This window comes from Impatiens glandulifera, chromosome 4, assembly GCF_907164915.1.
Source record: "Impatiens glandulifera chromosome 4, dImpGla2.1, whole genome shotgun sequence".
Taxonomy (NCBI): domain Eukaryota; kingdom Viridiplantae; phylum Streptophyta; class Magnoliopsida; order Ericales; family Balsaminaceae; genus Impatiens; species Impatiens glandulifera.
In genome coordinates, this window is record NC_061865.1 from 41,976,612 (window position 1) to 41,994,104 (window position 17,493).

A 17,493-nucleotide genomic window follows, 5' to 3' on the forward strand; every position below is an offset into this window, starting at 1 on the left:
TTTTATGAGTAATTCTCTTCCTAGGCCAACATTTGGTATCAGAGCATCAGGTGAATGCCAAAAATCATCCGGTGGGATCCAATGTCGAAGAGTGCAGGATCATCAGGGGCGCAGCAAAATAATGGAATATTCCACTATCTGCAACTAACACACACGAACTATATCAGTTGGGTGATTCGTGTACAGGCTATGATGGAGGACCAAGGAGTATGGGGACAATCGAGTTAGTAGAAGACACAAAGATTGGTGTTCAACTTGATAAGAAGGCGATGTCACATCTTCTATAAGCACTTCCGGATGATCTTCTCATGCAGGTGGCAAATAAAAAGACGGCAAAGGAAGTGTGGGATTGTCTCAAGACAAGGTTCGTCGGCGCAGATTGTGTGAAGAATGCACGATTGCAGACATTGAAGAATTAGTTTGATAGGATGCATATGAACGACAATGAGTCGCTCGATCAATATGCTAGTCGACTCACATCCATATCAGTCAGGTACTCAAGCCTTGGAGAAACATTAAATGATGTTGCGATAGTAAAGAAGCTCTTCGACACCGTGCCAAAAAGGTTTATTAGTGTGGTAGCCGGCATCGAGCAGTTTTACAACCTCGAGACGTTAACATTCGAGGAATCTGTTGGAAGGCTGAAGGTCTTCGAGGAGCGCACGCGCAAGAAAAACTCAAGCTTTGGAGGAAACGAAGGACAAGTGCTACTCACTCAAGAGAGTGGAAGGCACAATTGAAAAAGGACGAGGAAGACTCGTTGAACTAGTGGAAAAAAGATTCCGCTGATAGTGGGACCCGTGGTTAGGGCTGCAAATGAGTCAAACCGCTCGTGAGCTGCTCGCGAGCCGCTCGATCAAAGTTCGGCTTGAGCTTGACTTTGATCGAGTTCGAGCCGAGCTCGAGCCGGCTCGTTTAATATTCGAGCCGAACTCGAGCTCATATAATGCTTGCTCGACGGCTTGTCGAGCTTTTTCGAGCCTAATAATATATAATATATTTATTTATTTAATATAAAAAAACTTAAAATTTAAAACAATTTTTTTCTCTATATTTTCAAAGCCCATATAGAAGGCCCATAATCCACATTATTATATTATATTGTCATAAAACAAAACCCTACTTTCTAATTTATCATCATAAGTGACTCTTCATCTCTTTTTCTTCTTCTTTCTTTCGTCTTCATCGTTTCTTCTTCTTCCTCATCTTCACCATTTCTTCTTTCTTCTTGTTCTTCCTCTATCTTCACCATTTCTTCTTCTTCCTTCTTCACTATTTTTTCTTCTTTCGTCTTCATCATTACTTTCACTCATTCATAATAGGTTAATACATTTTTTTATGTTATCTCTCATCTACACTATTTCTCTCCTTCATTCACAAGAAACCTACAGGTAAATTAAAATATATTTTCATTTCTACTATAGTTATTGCTTGATTTTTTTTGTATTATGAGAAATTTGTGCTTATATAGATCATTTATAGATCTATATGTTTATAGATCTATATGAAAAAACACTATTATATATATTAATTGTTCATAGATCTATATGGAAAAACACTATTATGTATATTAATAGTGTTCATAGATCTATATAGAAAAATATTTTTAATATAAATTGATCATAGATCTATATAGAAAACATTATTATGGTAAACTATATTATATTATATATAATATTGAAATATTAATATATTATATATAATAAAAAATTTAAAAAATGTTAGTATATATTTTGTATTTATTATGAAGAGATAAAAAGGTTAGTATATATTATATATAATATGTTGAAAGAAAAAATGAATTTATAATATTAATAATATATTGTAATATATAAATAAATTAATAGATTCTTTCTATAAATAAGTCAATAAATTCTTGTTATATTTGTACCCAAATAATTTAATTATATATAATAATATTTAATAAAAAATAGGTTGAATTTGTTTTTGTCCGTATCTACCCTTAAACAAGTAAGTTAAATTTTAGTTATTTGTTTTAACATGTATTTTTTATATTAATTATTTTTATGTTTAAATGTAGGTAGGTGTACTTGTGCTATGCTTGAAGAATGTGACTTAAAAAATATTAATATATTGAATGTTCAAACAATTTATATAGTATTGTACTTTAATTTTAGAATTTTATATTTTAGAATTTTGACTAATAATTGTGGTTGAATGTTTTTTGGATTATTATGATTTTGGAATTTTAAATAGTTATAATTTTTTCATTTTTTCATATTTTTAATTTTTAAAATGTTGTATATGTATGAAAGTTTGATATTTCATTTTGAAAATAAATTTTAGTTTGAGTTCGAGCTTGAATTCAAGCTTGAGTTTGAGCTCGAACTCGATCTTGAATTCGAGCTTTTCGAGTCGAGCCGAGCTTATAGGTAAATAGTCGAGTCAAGCTCGAGCTCAAATTTATAAACTCGTTCGAGCTCGAGTTCGAGTCGAGCTAATAAATACCAAATCGAGTCGAGTTCGAGCTCAAGCAAATTCGAGCTCGACTCGGCTCATTTGCAGCCCTACCCGTGGTCAAGGAGGTAGAACCCGAGGTAGAGGCCAAGGGAGAGGAGCCAAGGTGCACCGTCTCGGAAAGACAAAAAAGGTGGTTCAAGTGGTCGAAGAGCTCCTCGAGACAAAAGTCACATTCGATGTTTTAATTGCAACGAGATGGGACATTACTCAACTCAATGTAGACAAAAAAGAACGAGGTAGCACACCTTACCCACGCAGACAACGTCGAACCAGCATTGCTTATGAAAATATCGGAGGAGATTCCTCCAATCAATGTTGTCATGCTGAATGAAATGAAGATGACTCCAGAAATTCTAGAAGCTAAGAACGATGAGACATCAAGAGATGTTTGGTTCTTGGATAACGACGCTAGCAATCACATGACTGGCGATAAAAAAAGTTCTTTGAACTAGACGAGACTGATTAACCATGGACCCAATTGAATGTGGATACTAAAAATCTATAAATATGTGTATTCTTAGGTATATCAGAGCAGCTATTTGGAGGAATCTATCTAGTATCTAGACAGTGGTTGTTCCAGACACATGACTGGAGACAAACGTCTACTAACTGAAGTGACAAAGTGAACTGGGCCTAAGATCACCTTTGGTGATGACATCAAGGGTAAGACTATGGGTAAGGGTAAGATTATCCATGGTAACCTAACCATCAACAACGTGCTACTTTTTGAAAACATGTGTTGCAACTTAATTAGTATTAGCCAAATGTGTGACAATGGTTATACTATTGATTTTCAAAAACATGTTTGTATAGTTAAGGATCAATAGGGTGTTACCCTATTGACCGGAAGCGGAGTAGGTAACTCATACAAAATGAATTAGTAAAACAAGACATATGATCATTTATGTATGGTAGCCAAAAATGATCAAAATTGGTTATGGAATAAAAGATTAAACCATCTTAATTTTAAAATCATTAACAACATTTGTTCAAATGATCTAGTTTCTGGTATGCCAAAATTAAAATTTTCAAAAAACAAGGTCTTCCCTACTTGCCAATTGGGAAAATAGGTCAAAACAATTTTTAAAAGTAAAGGGAATTCTCAATCCGACCGATGCCTGAATTTATTGCACATGGACATCTTCGGTCCAATTCTAGTTAACATCTTGGAAGGAATGTGATACACTTTTTTAATGATTGATGATTTTTCAAGATTTACTTGGGTTATATTTTTACCTTCTAAGGATCAAACTGCTGAGAATTTGATAACGATTCTTAGAAGACTTCGAAACGAAAAATCTTTAAGCATTATTAAAATTAGGAGTGACCGGGGAACCAAGTTCACCAACAGACAATTGTTTTCTTACATTCAGGAGTCTGGTATTAGACACGAGTTGTCTAGTTCCAGAACTCCACAAGAAAATGGTGTTGCCGAAAGGAGAATCAGAACACACAAGGAAACATCGAGATCTATGCTAGATGACTCTGGTATATCTCAAAGACTTTGGGTAGAGGCCATAAATACATTATGCTACACTCAAAACAGGTCAATGATTAACAAATAGTTTGATAAAACACCTTACGAAATATTTTATGAAAGAATTCCTAAAGTATCATATTTTTGGATATTTTGATGTAAGTGTTTTATTCACAACAATGGGAAAAATCATTTGGTTGTGTTTGATGTTAAGGTAGATGCCGAAATTATGTTAGGATATTCTTTAGTTAATAAAGCTTATAGAGTGTATAATAATCGAACTCTAACTGTTGAAGAATCCTATCATATACCTTTGATGAATCTGTTGAAAGCAATTCTGATAAAAATCATTGAAGTTGCTAACAGGTTGAAGCTGCTACACTTCAATATGATAGTGACGATGAAGCTCCGATCATTAAGAATAACATGTCTAATCAGACAACTGATCCGATTGAGATTCAACCAAACGTCCAGACAAGTCAACAGACGACTGATAGTTTGGACGTCACGGGGCCGTCTAACCAGACGTTCGATCCTTTAGGACTAAGCTTCAAATGGAACAAGAATCATCCACCATAATTAATAATTTGTAATCCTATTGCTCATCTTAGGACCAGACACCAATTATTGAATGAAATTGTTAACTCCGCCTTTATTTCTCAAATTGAGCCAAAAAAGATTGATGAAGCATTGCTTGATCTAGATTGGATCAATTCCATGCAAGAAGAGTTGAATCAATTTGAAAGAAATAAAGTGTGGCATCTGACTCCAAGACCGACTGATCAATTGGTTATTAGAACCAGATGGGTTTTTCGTAACAAGTTTAGCGAAGAAGGCTTGGTTGTGAGAAACAAGGCCCGATTCGTAGCTCAAAGCTATAGGCAGGAGGAAGGAATTGACTTTGAGGAATCATTCGCGCATGTCGCTAGACTTGAAGTAATCAAAATCTTCCTAGCTTATGCATCTTTTAAGAACTTTAAAGTTTATTAAATGGATGTAAAAAATGCATTTTTAAATGGAACTTTAAATGATGATGTCTATGTTTAATAGCCTCATGGCTTTCAAGATCACATCCTTCTTAATCATGTTTTTAAACTTGACAAAGCCGTATATGGTCTTAAGCAAGCTCCTAGAGCTTGGTATGACACTTTAACCAAGTTTTTATTTGATCATGATTTCATAATTAACACAGTAGACAAAACTTTGTTTAGATTTGTTAAAGATTCTCATATATTTCTTGTTCAAGTCTATGTTGATGATATCATATTTGGGTCAACTAACCCCAAACTATGTGAGAAATTCTCTAAGTTGATGTAGGACAAATTTGAGATGAGTATGATGGGAGAATTGACGTTCTTCCTAGGTCTTCAAGTTCGTGAACTTGAAGATGACATATTCATCAACCAGGCCAAGTACATAAGGGAGTTGCTAAAGAAGTTCGGAATGGAGAGTTGCTCAGCTGTTTCCACTCTAATGAATTCTTCCAGCAATCTCGACAAGGATGAAGATGGACAATGTGTCGATATCACTACATATAGAGGGTTCACCGGCTCTTTGATCTACTTAACAGACAGTCGTCCAAACATACTATTTGTTGTAGCGTCTGTAGAAGATTTCAGGCTAATTCTAAATAATATCATTATATTGCTTCTAAGCATATTTTGAAGTATTTAAAGGGAACTCAAAATGTGAGACTGTGGTATCTAAAAGATTTCAGTCTCAATTTAATTAGCTATTCTGATGCAGACTATGTAGGCTACAAGATCGATCGGAAGAGCACCAGTGGAACTTCTTAGTTCCTTGGTGATCATCTAATCTCTTGGTTCAGCAAGAGGCAGACGTTCGTCGCCACGTCTACAACAGGGGTTGAGTACCTCGCTGTAGGAAATTGCTGCTCTCAGCTCTTGTGGGTTCAACAACAGTTGAGAGACTACGACATCTAGGCGGACGAGTCACTAATTTTCTATGACAATACCAGTGCAATTTCCATAACCTAGAACCCGATGTTTCTCTCTCGGACGAAGCATATCGACATCCGACACAATTTCATCCGGGAGCATGTCAGTTAGATGCATATTCGGCTGTAATATGTTCCAATAGATCAACAAGTGGCAGACGTGTTCAAAAAGCTACTCCCCAATACTAAGTTTTCTTACTTTAGAAATGTTTTGGGTCTTGTAGACCTAAATTAATTTAATTGAATTAAACATGCACAAATTGAGGGGTAAATTTGTTGATTAAAGTGGTTGGATAAACGTGTATAGACGGATGTCTCAAATCGGACTGATCGGATCAGTCGTCTAAAGATACCATGTATCAGACAAGTTGTGCTTAAGCAACTTGTAGTTTAAGCATGGTTAGATGTCTATAGAAATGTGTGATTAGACGTCGTCTGAATAGACGTATACCAAGCGTCTTTAGACGTGCGTGATCAGACGTCGTCCGAACAGACGTATGCTTAAGTGTCTGTAGACGTGCGTGATTAGACGAAGTCCGAACAGACGTATGCTAAGCGCCTATAGACGTGCGTGATCATACGACATCCGAACAAGACGTCTACCCATCTTAGTCGCAAGGCATGCAGATAGCATAGACGACATCTAACTACGTGCGTCTTTAGAAGTTTCATCTTCGGACGAGTGGGACAATTGTCCAATATCTAATGAGCTGTCCATGTACCTTTCCCGCCCAGAAATTGAATAGTCATATTGCTAAAATATCGAATAACATGAAGACATGCGTCTTTCAATGTTAAAAATATGACTTATATATCTGACGGTTAATCACTTCACACCTCTTAAATTAATGACGGCTTTTATGATAATTTTAAATGACGTCCTCTAATTATGATTTTTCTTGGGAAAACGTTTTTAATTAAATGACGGTTTATTTTTAAATGATGTCTTTTGGACACGTGATTGTTCGGCTTTATTTAAGGATGCCTTACACGCCAAAAGGATCTTCAGACTACTTGAAATCTTTTCGAAAAACCCTAGACTTCTTTTTCTCCCTTCTCTCTAGAAAAACCATTCATCTTCTTCGTTGTCTCTTCTTCAAACCCTAAGATGGATAAGAAGTCTATTTCATTATCTCAAAACATTATGCAGGTAGATTTCGAATTAGTCTACGAGCATGAACAGCTAGAGATCGTTGATATGTTCAAAACCCTAGAGGCATTCAGACTAAGAAGGTTCATCAGTGGTTCGTTCATTCTTCACGAAAAGGAAGTTCGGGAGTTCTTTAGTTCTAAGAAGGTCGGTGATGATTCGATTAAGGAGACGGTGAAGGGCGTCAATATTTCTATCTTAAAAACCTCATTTGCTGAGTTCTTTGAACTTCCATCGGAGGGACACACGTTCGACGTCGTGATTCCGACCGAGATTATTGCTGTGATGCATACCCTATTTTCGGGCATCGGTGGTCCAATAAATATCAATGGAAAGAAGAAGCTTCTCAAATACCATTTCTGCCTTCGGAATGATATCGTGGCGAAGTCGATTCAGGGGAGAGTAGGGTTCTTTGACACATATACTCAAGACCGTTTTGAGTATATGGTGGCCATAACTAGAGGGATGTCGGTTAACTAGGCATCTGTTATATTTTCGACTCTCTGCCAGATTGTTTCTCCACAGAGCAATTAGAGTGTGGGCTTCTCAGTCCAACTCAGTTGGCTCTTGGAGCATCTACAAGTTCCTATTGGCAAGGGTGCGACTATTAACCCTTGGAAAATTATGAAGGATACCATCGTGAGGAATTTCCTGGTGCGTATGAAGATTGTAAAGGATTCGAAGTCAGAATCATCGGCTCAACAGACGAGTGGTCAGTCGATCACTCGGTCCAAATTCCCTGCGACCTCGAGTTGTAAGACCCCAGCGAAGAGAGCTAGGACTTCTGTCATGGAGTCCGCCGCTAGTTCAAACAGCCATAAGAGGGCACCCTTCGGAGAAACTAGCAAAGTTGACCCCGCTCCTAAAAGGGCGAGAATCAAGGAAACCCTTATTATTGTCATTCCTATGTTCTCGGTTTTGCCATCACGGTCATCAAATGTTGTGGCTAGACCAAGAAAGAAGCGGTCTAAGTCATCTTCCATTGTTGTTGATTAGACGGAAACCAACACGACTCATCAGTCGGATGCTCGTCCAACTGATCATATAGAGGCATCTACAACAGTTTAGACGTCCTCCAAGGTTACTCTACCTACACCCTTGGCCAACGTGTTGGCTAGTCAGCGCGAGAAGTTGTTGGAAGCATCTGCTGCAGCTCAAATGCCATCCAAGGTAACCCCATCTATCTTCGTGGACGAAGTTTCCGCTGTTAAAATTCCCAAAGTGGAACACATTACTGGACCAACTGCTGAGATAGTTGGTATAAATGCTTCTACTATTGAATCAGGGGGAAGACACGACTGTCTTCCTTGCTGAACCAGTGACGGCCGTTGTGCCTGAAACAGAGTAGGAGGCGATGCCCTCGTTTGTTGATATTGTTATTACTGAAGAAGAACATGTTTAGACGGAAGATGTACCTACTGCTGTTCTTTCGGAGAATGTTTTTGCAAAGAACATCTCTCCTTTTTACATGCTTAGAGAAGCACGAAGGGCTCCAAGTGTTTTCTTCAGAGAACCGGCTCTAGATCCCAAACCTGTAGAAGTTGTAGTAAAGGGAAAAGGTGTTGCTGAAGAAACACCAGAACCTCTGTCTGAGATCAATCAGACAATAGACCTCATAATGTAAGACGTGGAGCAGAAGGATGTTGAGAAGATCGACACGTTCAATAAATGGATGTGCAACAGGCTCCACACTAAATATACAGACGTGATAACCAACAAAAGTATTGTTAAGGAGTGGAAGGAGATGGTTAAAATGGAGAAGTTAATCTTCACTTGGACAAAGACGAAGGATGTCAACGAAGCCCTAAAGAGAAGGGATTTAGTGGAAGTCAATGCAAAAGAGAAAGCTCTCTTCCACTTCATATGCCAAAGGGAAGATAACTTCGACCCTTTTGATAGAATAGCTTTAACTAACGCCGAGGTTCTTCGAAGAATAAATCTCATCCTTAACTCCTACTCGTCTACGGTGCTCAAGTATGTCCATGGGACAGAGTCGTCCAAATCCGATGCCCTTAGAGGTAGGGCTTCTCGAACAGATTTGAACTGTCTAAACTCTTCTAATGAGATGTCTCATATTGAAGAAATGTCTGTTGAAGGCGAGTCTAGATAGATATTTACAACAGAGCAGATGTTCTCAGTAGATGAAGAGCAGGCAGCTATTCATCTCATCGAGTAAGCAAAATCGTCCGTTGAGGAAAAGTGATTCCTTGCCTGTCATTATGTTGAGCAGACGCCTCAGTCTATTCAAAAAGGGACGTTCAAAGCTCCCTCTTCGTCTGAACAGAAGTAGAAGTCGTCTATTGAGGGGGAACCCTCAAAGCCTTCTAAACAAGAGTAGACCCCGTCTGCTGATGGAGAACGTATTTGTTCCCAAAAGGCATATGAAGAATGACTGTCCACTCCTCCAACATCCAAACTTCAGTCTCCATCAAAGTCCAACTCCCTTCCTGATTATATTATTCAGTCTAAAGATATATCAAGATAAGTCAATGAATTATGCGTCGAAATCCAAGAGCTTGGAGGTAATTCCACGGCGTTGATTAGTGTTGCCAGGGCATCTGCTCAAAACAGGGAACCAGAGCAATCAATCCAGGTAAGTGTTCATGTTAATCCTATACGCTTTGTCCTTGCTGGTTCACATATCGTATCCTTTGGCCGATCTTCGTCTAAAGAGGCTTCTCCAAGAGGATGGATTTTCAAAAATTCATCATGGATGCCTTGGCTCCAATGCAGTAGAGCATCCAAATCTTGGCCTCAAGGTTGTAGAACCTTGAAAGGGATTCCTCCAAAGCTAATGTTGACTTAGCTACTACCCAAAAGGACACTGATAAACACCAATTGCAAACCACTCATGAAGTCAAGATCCTCCACACTTAGTACGATAAGACCGAGACCTTCTCAGGCATGACGATGAGATTCACGACAAGACCAAGTCCTTCAATCTTGAACTTCACAGTGAGACGAGGTATTCGATTGAATTTCTAACTCGGCAGATGCTTGAAGTTGCTAGATCTCTTAAGTCCATTGAAGTCGAGTGAATAGAAGACACTTAGGCAGTAGCTAGAAGATTCCAGGCTGAGAAAGACAGGGCTACTGAAGCCTCTAAGGTAAATGATGATGCTAAAAAGGGGGAAGAAAGAGCTCTAGCAGAAACAAATCAAGAGGGAACAAGTGTTGTTCGTAGCACTCGTTCCAGAAGGAGGTCTGCCCGAGAAAGTTTGCCTGTCCGAAGTGGAGGAAGAGGTCGAGGAAGTGACTATGGTGGTCGTGGTCTAGGTCAAAGTGGTCAAGGATGGCCCAAATACTTCTACTATAGAGACGACAAATCAGGGAGGAACACTTAATCATTTTTAATTCTTGTAGTTTGATTTATCTTTTTAATACAATGACTTATGTTTTTCCTAAGTTCGTTTTTCAACTTGATTTCTTTCTTTATAAATTGGTTTTAACTAAGTTTTAACATCATCAAAAAGGGGGGAATTGTTGAATCATCACCATGGGATTCTACCTTCTTCGTTAGTTTCTTGTATACAACACAATGTCATCACGCTGTTAGATGGATTTTGAGACTCACGAGAAACTTTAAAGTTCATTTGGTTGTTGTTTCACCATAGTATTCAATGCCCATGGGATTTTACCTCCTCACTGGTTTATCAATCAACACACTGTCATCCTGTAACAGGATGGAGCTCAAGAGTTTTTGAAGCTTGAAAAACACATCATCAATATTTCAACATTTTGTCTTCAATCTCAAGTTTCAAGCGTTTTTCATCTTGAGTTTGAGGATGGAGATTAGAATATAATATAATATATTTGTAAGATATTATGAAATATTATAAATTGTGATAATATCATTATTATATTATATTATTATATTAGTTTCTTTATAAATTTAATATAATTTTTATACATTAATTCAATACAATATTATTCTCTTTCCTCTAACAGCAATTGTTATCTAATTGCAATATGTCGACTACTCATTCTTCAAGCTTTAAAACAAGTTTGAACGACCTTATAAGCTCGTCTGATAGGTTTTATTTGAAGGGAAGAAGTCGATGACATATTTTTATTATACCAAAATTCGGCATTTTAACTAAAAGAAAATACAAAATGTTATATTTCAGAATTTTAACCAACATTTGCTTTGCTACAAAATGTTGTTAATATAAATCAAACATATTTAAGTTTGATTATTCAAAAAATTTATCAATAATAAGTTTAATAAAATCAAAAACATACTAAAGTTGTTCTATCATTATAATCCGGTTCATCTAATTGTCATTTTATCTAAGTAATTTATAAATTAAAGGCAAATACCCTCTTTCGACAGCAAAATATAAGAGGCGAATTCAAATGCCCAGTCTAATTTTTCTTCAATTTTGTTTAAAGTCACATTTTGTTTTCTTTAAATGCTGATAACAAAAAAAAAAAGCAATACCCACATTTAGTAGTTCACCAAAAATAGTATAAATCATATAAATTATGAAACTAGCCTTAATTATGTCGAAAATTTTAAATTTATTTATTCGCAACAATTTGGTTGACGTTATCTTAATTAGCTGTTATGAATTTCAATTTGAAACATACAAAAATGAGTTAACCACAAATTTTAGCTCCTCCCTAAATTTCTCTCCATTAGATTGTTCTCACATCCTTATAATAAGGTTAGATCATTTATATTAGTTTTCAATAGAGTGATAACAAAAATGATATTAAGCCATTCAATTTTTCTATAAAACATGGTTGAAAGGTTTAGATTAATTGGATTATAAATCACTAAACTAGTTATCAATTTTTTGCCGTGACAACTTTTTATATATATATATATATATCAGAGTAGGCCCCGAATTTTAGGCTGCCCCAGCCCCCGTTAGAAAAAATCTCATTCTTCAATCTTTAAAACAAGTTTGAACGACCTTATAAGCTCGTCTGATAGGTTTTATTTGAAGGGAAGAAGTCGATGACATATTTTTATTATACCAAAATTCGGCATTTTAACTAAAAGAAAATACAAAATGTTATATTTTAGAATATTAACCAACATTTGTTTTGCTACAAAATGTTGTTAATATAAATCAAACATATTTAAGTTTGATTATTCAAAAAATTTATCAATAATAAGTTTAATAAAATCAAAAACATACTAAAGTTGTTCTATCATTATAATCCGGTTCATCTAATTGTCATTTTATCTAAGTAATTTATAAATTAAAGGCAAATACCCTCTTTCGACAGCAAAATATAAGAGGCGAATTCAAATGCCCAGTCTAATTTTTCTTCAATTTTGTTTAAAGTCACATTTTGTTTTCTTTAAATGCTGATAACAAAAAAAAAAGCAATACCCACATTTAGTAGTTCACCAAAAATAGTATAAATCATATAAATTATGAAACTAGCCTTAATTATGTCGAAAAATTTAAACTTATTTATTCGCAACAATTTGGTTGACGTTATCTTATTTAGCTGTTATGAATTTCAATTTGAAACATACAAAATTGAGTTCACCACAAATTTTAGCTCCTCCCTAAATTTCTCTCCATTAGATTGTTCTCACATCCTTATAATAAGGTTAGATCATTTATATTAGTTTTCAATAGAGTGATAACAAAAATGATATTAAGACATTCAATTTTTCTATAAAACATGGTTGAAAGGTTTAGATTAAATGGATTATAAATCACTAAACTAGTTATCAATTTTTTGCCGTGACAACTTTATATATATATATATATATATCAGAGTAGGCCCCGAATTTTAGGCTGCCCCAGCCCCCGTTAGAAAAAATCTCGATATTTTTTGTTCCCTAGGTCGAGTTAAAAAATTTAATAAAAAAATGTTTTTGGTGAGGTTTGAACCCATAACCAAAATAAAAGTTTAAATTTTTTATCTAGAACCACTAAACTACAATATCTTATGTTTAAAATTACAATATATTTAATTAAACCTTACTGTTTTTAATAAATGGGCTGCCCTAGAGAGTGGACTGCCCTAGCCCGAGGACTTGTTGGGCTTACCCCAGAACCAGATGTAAGTTAATTAATTTTGGATGACCAACTCAAACTTCACTTATTTATCTGTATAAAAATGTGTAATCTCAGATGACCACGTAATTTGTTTTTGTATTACCATACTTTTCACTGTGAATTTTAGTAATCTCAATGAACAAATTATTATGATCAATCTATTACCCGATTATGATTATGGCGTGTGTCACTAGTAGAAAATGAGGTATCAGTAAGGGCGAAAACCGTTACTGAAAGCATCAAAAGCCGTTACTAATAAGTATCTGTAACGGCAAATAAAACAGTTACCATTCATTACAGACACACTCGTCACAGAAACTTCTCAGGTATCAGTAACGGCTTTCGAAAGCCGTTACTGATAGTCATTGAACAACAGTAACGGTATTAGCCGAGGAAAAAGTCATTACTGAATGTATTGGATATCTGTAACGGTTTTCGAAAGCCGTTACTGATAGTCGTTGGACAACAGTAGGGCTGCAAATGAGTCAAGCCGCTCGTGAGCTGCTCGCGAGCCGCTCGATCAAAGTTCGGCTTGACATTGATCGAGTTCGAGCCGAGCTCGAGCCGGCTCGTTTAATATTCGAGTCGAACTCGAGCTCATATAATGCTTGCTCGATGGCTTGTCGAGCTTTTTCGAGCCTCATAATATATAATATATTTATTTATTTAATATAAAAAAAACTTAAAATTTAAAACAATTTTTTTTTTCTCTATTTTCAAAGCCCATATAGAAAGGCCCATAATCCACATTATTATATTATATTGTCATAAAACAAAACCCTAATTTCTAATGTATCCATCATTAGTGACTCTTCATTTCTTTTTCTTCTTCTTTCTTCCGTCTTCATCACCGTTTCTTCTTCCTCATCTTCACCATTTCTTCTTTCTTCTTGTTCTTCCTCTATCTTCACTATTTATTCTTCTTCTTCCTTCTCCACTATTTCTTATTCTTTCGTTTTCATCATTACTTTCACCCATTCATAATAGGTTAATACATTTTTTTATGTTATCTCTCATCTACACTATTTCTCTCATTCATTCACAAGAAACCTACAAGTAAATTAAAATATATTTTCATTTCTACTATAGTTATTGCTCATACTTTTAAATAACTTTGATTTTTTTTTGTATTATGAGAAATTTGTGCTTCTATAGATTGTTCAATAGATATATATAAAAAACACTATTATATATATTAATTGTTCATAGATCTATATGGAAAAACACTATTATATATATTAATATTCATAGATCTATATGGAAAAACACTATTATATATATTAATAGTGTTCATAGATCTATATAAAAAAAAATTGAATATATATTGGTCATAGATCTATATAGAAAAACACTATTATGCGTAAACAATATAATAGTATATTATATTATATTATATTATATTATATTATATATACTATTTAAATATTAATATATTAATATATTATATATAATAAAAAATAAAAAAATGTTAGTATATATTTTGTATATATTATGAAGAGATAAAAAAAGGTTAGTATATATTATATATAATAGAGAAAAAAAATGAATTTATAATATTAATAATATATTGTAGTATATAAATAAATTAATAGAGGTTGAATTTGTTTTTGTCCGTATTTACCCTTAAACCTTAAAGTAAGTTAAATTTTAGTTATTTGTTTTAACATGTATTTTTTATATTAATTATTTTTAAGCTTAAATGCAGTTAGGTGTACTTGTGGTATGCTTGAAAAACGTGACTTAAAAAATATTAATATATTGAATATTCAAACAATTTATATACTTTAATTTTAGAATTTTGACTAGTAATTGTGGTTGAATGCTTTTTGGATTATTATGATTTTGGAATATTAAATAGTTATAATTTTTTCATATTTTTAATTTTAAATATTATGTTTTAAATGTTGAATATTTATGAAAGTTTGATATTTCATTTTCAAAATAAATTTTAGTTTGAGTTCGAGCTCGAGCTTGAGTTTGAGCTCGAACTCGATCTTGAATTCGAGCTTGAGTTCGAGCTTTTCGAGTCGAGCCGAGCTTATAGATAAATAGTCGAGTCAAGCTCGAGCTCAAATTTATAAACTCGTTCGAGCTCGAGTTCGAGTCGAGCTAATAAATACTAAATCGAGTCGAGTTCGAGCTTGACTCGGCTCATTTGCAGCCCTAGACAACAGTAACGGTACTAGCCGAGTTAAAACCATTACTGTTGTTCAATGACTATCAGTAACGGCTTTCAAAAACCGTTACTGATACCTAAGAAGTTTCAGTCACGATTTTTGTTTTGTTAAACCGTTACAGAACAATTTACAGTAACGGTTTTTTAATGCATAAAATCGTTACTAAATAATAATCGTTTTTTTATATATATATTTCATATTCATTTGTACATATATAAACCAATAACCAAAAACCACAATCATCAATAACCAAAACCACAATTAACAATAACCAAAACAATCATCAATAACTAAAAACCACAATCATCATTTCAAAACAACAATCATCCACAAACTACAATCATATCTTAAATCCACAAAACCATTAATTAACGTAATTCAAATAACACATACATTTCAAAAACTATCTAAACCTTCCACTAACCAGAATTCAAGTGGGAGGGGCATCATCACTAGTCGAATTAGGGGCATCATCTCTAGTAGGAGGGGCAGGTGGACGTATAGGGCGAGCACCGGGAATCATGGATAATAAGAAGTTCATCGTCTCCCTCATCTCAAGCATCTCATCTCGCATTCTATCACGCTCTACAAATGATTGTTGTCTCTCCCTTTGAGCTTCTTAACATTCCATTTCACGCTGCCTTTGAGCTTCTTCGCGCTCCATTTGACGTTGCCTTTGTGCTTCCTCACGCTCCATTTAACGCTCGAGTAATGCTTCTTCGCGCTCTCTCTGTGACTGAAGTTTCTCCGCTTCACGCTCCTCTCGCATCCTCTGCATCTCCTCAAGTAAAACTCGGTTTTCTTCACGGAAATGTTGCGTGTCAATGCGCGGTGTGCTAGAACCCCCACGAGAATCTGCTCTAAAACATGTAGGTGTGACACCTGAGCCCATACCCACGACTCGCCCATGTCCCTGAGACCCGAACGAATACTCAGCCAACTGCAGGTCATTCCTAGTCGAGTCTTCTTCTATAGCAGTTCGCAAGGCAGTCTATAAACACAAATTAAATTTGATTACATACATAAAATAAATGAAATTAATAAACACGACTTACCATTTTTTCTTGAATAATAGGGGGAACCTCTGGATTTTGATCTTACAGAGTTGGTTTCTTTGTATGAGTGTGGAGAAATAATTTCGCAAAATTAGGCGAGGTACCGGTAGTCTTCTCCTGTACAAATTTAATAATTGATAAAAACGTAATAACATTATAAACTTTGTTATTCAATGATAAAACGAACCATTTGCTTCTCCACTTGCGAAAATGAGATGTTGCCCGCATGATTCTTATACACAACACGCAACCTATTTTGCGCATTCACATTACTTGTTTTCTGCAAATAAGAAAACATTTGTGTTTAATGAATGATTAATGTAAGAGCTCTTTATAAAAACTTTAACTTACCTTGAACTTCGGAGTGAGAAAGCGACGATTAAGAAGATAATGTCAATCACTTAGTTCAATCTCGGGAGGGGGATTTGCCCTAATCGCTTCCTCGTTACCTTCATGAGCTTTAACGTACAAGGTGTTCCAATGACATCTCCATCTATCCCATAATTTGTTTGCTTGAAATAAACCTTGTCTGCGATAGTTGTTGATGTCCTCCCCCACAGCCACGAAAGGATCCTAAATAGTCAACATTAAAATACGATTATAGATTGTGATGAATACATAAAAATTAATAATATAAAAAGTTACCGTGATAGCCATCCATATGTGATCTAGCTGTGTAGAGCTCAGGTCCGACCAACGCAAAGTCCTGTGAGGTAGTGCATTGGAGTCTCGAATGACACTCCCAATATGCCTCGACCACGCTGTCCTATTCTCGCACATTGGTTTACCATCTACTGGGTTAAATTGAAGAGTCATCTTTTGCCCCGCTTGCAATCTACCAACTGCTGTATTTTTGTTCTTGCCCCGTCTCCTCCTCGAAATAGATCCTAAAATTAAACACAAAATTATATAGGATCATAACAAAATACTTAAGCAAACACCAGTACCTCCATCTTGCTCCTCAGACGGGAGTTGTGTCTCATCATCATCATCGAGGTTAGTGTTTGGTACACTATCAACATTCATGACATCATCGAGGTCCAAATCAATTTCCCCGATAGAGTTAAGTAATTGCAAAGGATCTTCTGAATGCTCATCGATCCTCTGTACAAGGTCGTTTAGCGCGTTGCTTAAACCCTTACCTTACATTCTTTTACGTGCCATGATAGC